This window comes from Mauremys reevesii, linkage group 4 (genome assembly GCF_016161935.1).
Source record: "Mauremys reevesii isolate NIE-2019 linkage group 4, ASM1616193v1, whole genome shotgun sequence".
NCBI classification, from domain to species: Eukaryota; Metazoa; Chordata; order Testudines; family Geoemydidae; genus Mauremys; species Mauremys reevesii.
In genome coordinates this window covers 70,684,060-70,693,345 of record NC_052626.1, presented here as the reverse complement: position 1 = coordinate 70,693,345, position 9,286 = coordinate 70,684,060, and the positions used below count along the sequence as shown (strand labels likewise).

The following is a 9,286-nucleotide window of genomic DNA, read 5'->3' as shown; positions in this document are numbered from 1 at the left end:
ATCTGCAGCCCAACCTACTGTAGTAAGAATGTACTGCTCCAAGGAGCAGTAACGAGAACTTGAGAATATATTTCTAGAGGGCACTGCACCTCCATTAATGCACATAACACTAGGGTGGATATAGGAAAAAATGAAGTCTTTAAACTAGTGCAACATGACATTATCAAGCAGTGGTGTAACAATGAGTGTAAAATAATGAGTTGCTATACTGCCAATTGACTTCTCTAGTGCAGATAAGGCCTTTGTTCATTTTTATTGGGGATGAGGGAGAAGGAAGGAGAGCATAGAACTGATACCTTTCCCAGTGAATCCAACTTTTAAGACCTCCGGGTGAGTTGAATACATAGTAGAAATTCTACTTCTTCTACAATGATTTGTGCACTGTGGGACAGCGGTGGAAGACTATTTGAACCAACTGTGTTACCATAGTAGTGTGATATGTCCATGCAATTATTGAATTGATCAAGCAAACACCAAGTGTAGTTTACCTTTATTTGTAATCTGAATAATTTGCACCTGTCAAACTGTGGCAGGTTCTTATCGTCAATTTTTTTATCAGACCAATGGTCAATCTAGCCTGTTATCCAACAGTAGCTGGTACCAGAGCTTCAGGGAAACTGTACAGAACAGGGTAGTTGGAGCGATCCACCAGTCTTCCCCTACCTGCTTCTGGCAGTCAGAGGTTTAGGGTTGGCCCAAACATGGGGATGTCTTGGCTAATAGCCAGATTAATTTATCAGGTTCTTTTTGAATGAAGTTATATTTTTGACCATGACATCATCCCATGGCAATGAGTTCCATAGGTTAATTGTGCATTGTGCAAAGAAGTATTTCCTTGTGTTTGTATTCAGCCTACTGCCTCTTAATGTCATCAGGACCCCCCTGGGTTTTGTATTTTGTGAAAAGATAAATAACACTTCTCTATTAGCTTTTTCCACACCATTCCTGACTGCATAGACCTCTCTCATACCCCCCCCCCCCAGCTGACTATCAAATTTGTGAATGAACAGCATGCCCCATCAACAGAAGGGCAAATTAGTTGTTTTTGTTCCAGTATTTTTTGTCATTCTGACCCCTCTCGCACTCCATTTCTATTGTACAAACGAACCTAGGATCCCAACTTTCTAATAAAATGGTAATTGGAAGTGGCTGTTGGACCACAAACTGTTGCTGAAGGTGCAACTACGGTTATTTTAGGGAAGGAAGAGAATGTACACATCCACCTCCTGCAGGCTAGCTAAATGTATCTGAAAAAAATTTGCAGATTTCACAGGAGATATAAGCCGAACAACAGGTGATGGACTGCCCTTCCCTGCACTGCTCCTGCTGCCTGGGATGGCACTAGGGTTGTCAACCTTCCAGGGACTGTCCTGGAATCTCAAGGAATTATTTGAATCTTTAATTAAAGATTGTCATGTGATGAAAGCTTCAGAAATAGGGCCAACAAAAACTGGCAACCTCGATGGCAGGATGCACACACCCTCAAGCTCCTGAAAAGTTCTCCCTTCCCTTCACCCCATTCCTCTTGCACTTTTTGACTGGAGCCCGGTAGAGCAGCACCTGGCAGCCCTGGGGGCTGTGGGAAACGATTTGGGGCTTGCCCCTGCTTTGAGCAGGGGGTTGCACTAGATGACCTCCTGAGGGCCCTTCCAACCCGGATAGTCTTTGACTCAGCCACGCATCCGAGCCTGCACCCGCTGCAGTCACATACCAGTGGCAGGGGCCCCGCCCGGCAGGGGCCACTATCACACCCTCGCTCAGCGAGCTCTGCTCCGCAGCTGCCCCTCTGCGCTCTGTACGCGGGGCGAAAGCCCTGGCGGGCGGCTCCCGGGGGCGCCGCGCTGGGGACATGCCCCGAGGGCGGGTGCTCAGTCGAGCCGTGCCCCAGGCCCAGGCTCGCGGGGGTCCAGCCTGTCTCCGCCGGGCAGCCGCGGCCGCGCTGTGCGAGCCAGCGCCGAACACCACCAAGCACGGCTCGCGGAGTCTGGGCCAGTCGCAAGAGCGTCATGGATGGCGCATGCGCCCTGCCAGCAGCTAGCGCCGTCTGCCCGGCGTAACCGAATCTCTCCAATTGAGAGCGCGCTCACAGGCTGCCAGGCTCTGGTGCGCGCTCCCGCTCAGCACTCTTACTCCCGGAGCGCGCCCCCACTCCGTGACGCGCGCTCCGGGCTGTCTGTGTCTCTCGCGCCCCCTCGCTCAGTCAGTCGGAGCCTCCGTTAAGCGACGGCAGGATCCTGTTTCCGTATTTTTACTCCCCCCCCCCCACATCCGCATCCGCGCGCCGGCGCCTCCTCAGAGCCGGCACCCGCAGCAGGAGGGGAGCCCGCGGGCGGGCGGGCCGTGCTGCCACTCGGGTAAGGGGTTGCGGGGTCCGCGTGAGGAGCCGATTCGGGGCTGCTCCAGCTGCCGCTCCCCATCCCTCCCCGGGCCTGGGCTGCGGAGGCTCGAACGCTGCTCAGCGGCTGCCGGCGGTGGGGGAAGGGGAGAGCGACCCCCGCCGGGTGCCAGGCTCCCCGCGCGGTGGCACGGGCCGGGGCCTGAGCCGCTCGGGAGCAGGGGGCGGCGGAACCCCTGCGAGGGGGCGGCGGGGCCGCGTGCGAGTCCCGAGCTCCCGCAGCCCAGCAGCGGGTCGCAGGGGAGAGCGGAGCGGGGTCCGCGGGCGGAGGCGGCGCTCCGGGGGTCGGGCTGCCGCGGGGGTCGGGGAGGGGAGCGCCGCTGTCGCCCTGCGCGCCGCAGCCGCGAGTGAAGAGGTGGCGGCAAACTTCACTCACCCGGCAGATGCCCCGGCCCTGCTGCCGGTCTCTGCAGGGTGAAATGACGAGCAGAAAATGCTGGTCGTGGATCTCCCATGAGTCCCCTTAACGCGAAGGGCCCCGGGGAGCTCAGAGGAGTGACTGCCCCACGAAGCCGCCCCGAAGTCAGTTACTGCCGGGCGCTTGGCCACACGAGGATCTTTAACCATGTTCCACAGCGTATGAATTTACAGGAGTTTGAATTGTAGTCTAGACAAGGCACTGGTGCTTGTTCCTAGGCACGTCTACTTCTAGGGATGCCATGGCAGTTGATTGTTTATGGCAGCACTCTCTGTGTGCTAGCTGCTTTCCAAACACTCAGAAAGGATGGGCCTTGTTTAAAAAAAAACACAGTGTAAAGACAGACCAGTAAACAGGGGTTAGCAGAAAGGGGACTAGGGTAGTCATATTACCTACAATTTATTACTCCAGTTATCTTATTTGTTGCCTTGTGCTCTCATGCAACTGTTTGTTTGTTTGTTTATATCACCTTGTTGTCTCATTATTTAGATAACATACAGCACTTGAGTGCAGAGGTCCAGACATATGCTATATGTTGTAGGATTGGGCTGTAGACTATAAACTCTTTGAGACAGAGATGGTTTTTGGGTTTGTCCACACTATGGAGATTATACTGACATAGCTATGTCAGCATAGCCTTATAGCATTGACACAATTTATGCTGACACAGGGATTTTTCTGTCGTCGTAGGAACACCACCACCCTAAACAATGTGAGCTATGTCAAGCACTCTTCTGTTAATATAGCTATGTCTACATTGGGAGTTATGTTGGCATAACTATGTCGGGTATGGTTTTTTTTTTTAAAACACCCCCTGACTGACTCTGCCCATATAACTCTCATGTGTAGACCAAGCCTATGCGTGTACAGCACAGAGTAGAGTGGGGCCATGGCTGGCCCATGCTACCCTGTTGGTGCTACTCCAGTACAGATATTATATAATAATAAATTTATGGCTGGGAACATACTTTTGTTCTGCTTATATTAGAATTTACAATCATGTTTACTTGATATGTTACAGTAGCATTTTTAATAATTTTCTATCAATTTCTAGGCATTGTCTAACAGTCAAGGCGATACTTCAGAATGGCTATTTAGAAGTGAGGTGGTTCTTGGGTTTCACAATATTATCAGGTCCATTTTTTGAAAATCATCCTTATCTTAAGTAATGAAAAACTCAAAGTTGTAAACTGTATGGGCAACTATAAAGGCAATTGATATTTGCTGGTTCCCTGTGTGGTCACTAAAAACAGATTTTACAGGAATCTTTTTACATGTATTAAAGTTCACAATCAACAATATTTATATTGGTGACTATAATTTGAATGACGGACTTGTATTTTTAATAATCCGTATTTGCTTGGATGCTGCAGCTGTACAAGTTTGTACATTGCCAAAGTTGTATGAGCACTTGCCTAAAATAATTTCAAGATGAAATCATTCTGCATTGTGCAGTGAAGCAGTGTTTTGCTAAGTTCTCCCCCCATATACAAAACAAACCAACCAGTTTTTCCATGTGTAAAGTGTAATTAATTATTCATATTTCTGAGCAAGCTATTCAATAATGAGGATAAAGTAAGAAGCAGACACTGGAATGCTGAATTGCACAAGTTCAGTATCTCAGACACGGACAACTGGAGATGTGTATCTGACAGCTGAAAAATGTAAGGGGTCTTAAAGTTGTAACTGCTTTTTCTCTTGTTGCTTGCTTTGTTTAGAATCTTGTCTGAGTAAATTAGTTAAGCAACTGAAAGGAAACTTTATGACTACAAGAACAGGTGTAAAACATCTTTATAGTTGCTCAAGAACAAATGGATTAATTAATAAAATTAGCAAGGATACTAAGATCCATAGAAACAATGAGGAGTCCTTGTGGCACCTTAGAGACAAATTTATTTGGGCATAAGCTTTCATGGGCATCAGATACATCTGATGAAATGAGTTCTAGCCCATGAAAGCTTATGCCCAAATAAATTTGTTAGTCTCTAAGGTGCCACAAGAACTCTTCATTGTTTTTGCTGATACAGACTAACACGGCTTCCACTCTGAAACCTAAGATGCATAGGGTTTTACTAGTTTCTGTAACTAATTTTAATTGTTTATGATCACTGTATTAAGTTTTCAAACAAAGAGATTAGTTTGAGTGTATAATAGAATTGTGTTGATGAGAAATATTTTAGACAGTTCCTGAAATACCCATCTGATTAAGGAGAGTTTTGATCTGTTCAGACCTATTGTAGCTGTATAAATGAGTGCCCTGCTTACCCATTGTATTTTAGATTGAATGAATTTCGAAGTCTTGTTTGTGGATTTTGGATATTCATTTTGTGATCATTCTTTTTAGCATAACTTCAGGGATTCAGTGATACCTTCTGAAAGAAATAGTTGAATTTGAGTACTTAAACTTTTTGTATAGTCAGAGTTTAAAATAAGAAGTAATTACAATATTGTTAGGCTGGTCTGGAGGGGGAGCTAGTGCCAAAGCAAAATATAACTTAATTTATGCTAGAATCATTCAAAAGCCTGCAGATCTGTTTCCAGTTTGACCATGGGATATACCTATACCATAAAGAAAAGAAATGTAGATGATTTATGGTAGACCATTCAAAAAACTGCAGATCTCTTTCCAGTTTGATCACAGGATGGACAGTACAATACAATCTAATACAACAAAGAAATATAGCTAATGCATACTATAACTGAATGCTTATAATGTATCTGTACTAATGTTTACTATACATCATGTAAAAAAAGCGATACATATGCATTATATACACATATATATTATATGTGCTTGTGCGCAAGTACAGGGAGACAAGCCCAAACTCCTCTACTAACATAAGTTTACAAAGTCAAGCATTCACAGGTTAGGAAATGCCAGAGTTAAGACTGGCTGTACAGCCTTAATTCAGATCCATTGTGCATATGCATTATGATACAATCTTTAATTACATGATCACATACTATTTTTCCACAGGACCCCCTGCCTCATTCAGTGCACAGGATAATTCTGCTCTGGGGATAAATCAAGGTTGAGTAGGAAAGTAAACTCTTGTCTTGTAGGATCCCATCTTCATTTGTTGCACAATTTGGAACATGTGTAACAAATGAGGCAAAGAGAACAGGAGTACTTGTGGCACCTTAGAGACTAACAAATTTATTTCAGCATGAGCTTTCGTGAGCTACAGCTCACTTCTTCGGATGCATAGAATGGAACACACAGACAGGAGATATTTATACATACAGAGAACATGAAAAGGTGGAAGTATGCATACCAACAGTTGTATCTAATTTGCATATTAATTCGAGTTCAGCAGTCTCTCTTTGGAGTCTGTTTTTGAAGTTTTTTTTGTTGCAAAATTGCCACCTTCAAGTCTGTCACTGAGTGGTTAGAGAGGTTGAAGTGTTCTCCCACTGGTTTTTGAATGTTATGATTCCTGATGTCAGATTTGTGTCCATTTATTCTTTTGCGTAGAGACTGTCCGGTTTGGCCAATGTACATGGCAGAGGGGCATTGCTGGCACATGATGGCATATATCACGTTGGTAGATGTGCATGTGAACGAGCCCCTGATGGCGTGGCTGATGTGATTAGGTCCTATGATGGTGTCACTTGAATAGATATGTGGACAGAGCTGGCATCAGGCTTTGTTGCAAGGATAGGTTCCTGGGTTAGTGTTTATGTTGTATGGTGTGCAAAAGGCACAGGTTTGTAAGAAGAGAAAAAATGGTGTCTCATGGTTAAAGCAGATGAATGTTGCCTTGGAGAATTGGATTCTATCCCTTCCTTTGCTACAGAGTTTCTGTGTAATGCTAAGCAACTCACTTAAACCAGACTTTTTACAGTATAAATGGTTACTAATTATGTGTTTCTCATTTTCTGGGTGCCTGACTTGAGATCCTGGGGTCTGATTTGCAGAAGTGTTGACAGCTGCAGTTGAAGTTAATGGAAACTGTGCTTCGAACATATGTAGTGCTAAATAATCCTAAAAAATCAAATTGGGCACCCAAATTTAGTGGATACTTTTGACCTTGATCTCTTTGTGCCTCAATTCCTCATCTGTAAAAAGGGGATAATAATAGCCCCTCACTTCAAAGGGCTGTTGTGAAAATAAATTCATTAATGTTCATGAAGCACTCAGATACTGTAATGATGAGCATCATAGAAAAGCCCATGAGGAATCTGATAAATTTGTTTTTAGAGCAGGGTTTGAATAGTATGCGATAAAGACGGTATGGAGCAACACATAGAACAGTGTGGAAAAAACAAAATATCAAATAGTTAAGCAAGCACCATTCGTCCTATGCACTGAATGAGATGGGGGTTCTGTGGATAAAACAGTATATGATCATATAGTTAAACTTTCACAATGCATATGCACAAGGGGGCTGAATTAAAGTTTCACAGGCAACATTAATTTTCTGGCATTTTCTAAGTTGAGCTTGTAACTTTAAAAATGTTTGTATTATCTAATTTCCTAGGTTTAAAAAAAAACAAAGAAAAAAACCCAAGAATTTTCATCTTATAGACACCGACATGAGTCATCAGCAGGTTTGAACCTTTAGATCAACCACACAGACCTCTGCCACTTGTGCTGATGGAATAAATGCTAGCAGTCTTAGGCTGTCATCATCTGTGTGGACTAGTGCTAGAGAGGGATGAGACATGCTTTTTGCCAGTAGATTTCACAGTTGTTTGCTGACAGCAGAGGACTGGTGAGATGCAAGAATCTTGGGTCCCATTCCAAGTTATGGAGAGGAGTGTATTCTGGTGGGCATAGTCTTCTGTTTTTCCTTCTCCCTGCTCCAAACTGTTACCCCCTTCTGATCTATCCCTTACATTCTGTCCTTCCTGTCTCTTCCCCATTTTGGCTCCTCATCCCAATCCTATTCTCCTCACTTTTTCATCCCAGCCTGTCTCCTTGACCAGAGAATTCTAGTCTCACCTCTTCAGACACCCAGTTCCAGTGTCCCCCTCCAATCCTAGGCCCCTTGCCTAGCCAGTTCCAGTTTCCTCCCTCCTGGGCTTCCAGCTAGTCTGTTTCTCTCCCGCATCCTGGTTGCCCATCCCCTTTGGATCCCAGTGCCAATCTTCCTCCCGGGCTCTTTGGCCAATCTCATTGTCCTGCACCCTCCCCGCAGCTCCTTGTCACAATCTCTTCTCCCTGCCAGCCCCGGTTCTCCCCCCACACCACAACTCCTCATCATGTCACTGGTTCTTAGCCCCATTCTCTTTGCCCAGCTAGTCCTAGTCCCCTTTCCCCATCCCACTTACTGGCTCCCAGTCTTCTAATACCTTTCCTTTTCTGGCTCTTAGACCTTGCCCCCCAGTCCCGGTTTCCTACTTCTGTCTCCCCTCCCTCCCAATCTCAGCAGATATAGCTCATCCCCTCTGTGTTCATATTGGACAGTTTCTTCCTCCATGTTTCACTGAGAGCAGTACACAGGAGAGATGTGGCTCCCTGCTTTCATTTCTGGTGCCTGCACCAGGACCCAGCACAGCCTGCAGCCTCCCAGAGCTGTAATTGCAGGGGAAGTCCTACTCAGTCCCCTGCAGCCCAGGGCTGGAGCAAGCTCAGTGCAGATGGATTCAAGGAATTTATCTGCTAAAATTATATAGTCTCTACTGTGCAAACTGTGATTTTATTTATTTATTTATTTTTTAAAAAAAGCCAAATTTGGGCAGATTTTCACAGGAATGGCAAAAATCACATCCCTGACACAAAGGCCACTCCTCCTCTGACAAATTTCAGGTCCCTGATCAAATGCATTGGGGTGCTAGAGCTGCTCAAAGAAAAGGTTGCCATTTTTTTTCATCCTGGGCAAAACAATGTATTTTTCCCTAGCTTTGTTCTTGAAAACATCTGAACTATGTTTCCTGATTTTTTCCAAAACAGTTCAGCCTTGGGTGTACACTTGGAATGGCAAAGTTATATTCAACTGAAAACTGTTTTATAATAAGGAATGTCTGCTAACCTTAATAGGTGGTATTGCCAGCCTCATCTATAATTAAGGATAAGATTATGTCACAGAAGTCACAGATTCTGTGACTTTCAGATACCTCTGTGATGTTTTCAGCTTCAGCCCCAGGGTGGCAGGGCTGGAGCTCTCAGCAGGTGTGGGGACCCTAGAACTCTCAGCCAGCGTGTGGGGGAGGAACTTCTGAAGCTCTCAGCTGGCATGGACGGTGGGTGGGCCTCCCTCCGTGGAGCTGTTGGCTGCTGCAACGGTGGGTGCTGGATCCCCTGCCCCTTCTCGCACTGGGGCTCGGGCTCTTTCCCTGTGCTTGATCTTGCAACATTTTAATTTCCAGTGGGAACCTTTTTCTGATGATGTAATACTGTTGAGAATTGGTGGTCAATTTTGAGTTTAAAACTTCACAATTTAAAACATTTGTGTTAAAATTGTCCCATTGTTTGAAATCTTGTTAACCCACATTAGCAATCTTAAAAGGAACATAAAATACAGGGTTGT

The 9,286-nt window shown here is 45.3% G+C and overlaps 1 protein-coding gene across 8 annotated transcripts in view; it reads left to right on the top strand.

The window, feature by feature from the left end:
* Positions 1–2,091: 2,091 nt before the first annotated feature.
* The window catches only part of FUT8 (fucosyltransferase 8), a 247,885-nt gene continuing 240,690 nt past the window's right edge, over positions 2,092–9,286 (top strand). For all 8 annotated transcript variants that reach the window (XM_039538157.1, XM_039538164.1, XM_039538161.1 and 5 more), the window contains exon 1: positions 2,092–2,354. The gene's annotated coding sequence lies outside the window, so the exon portion shown is untranslated. The remainder of the gene's footprint in view (positions 2,355–9,286) is intronic.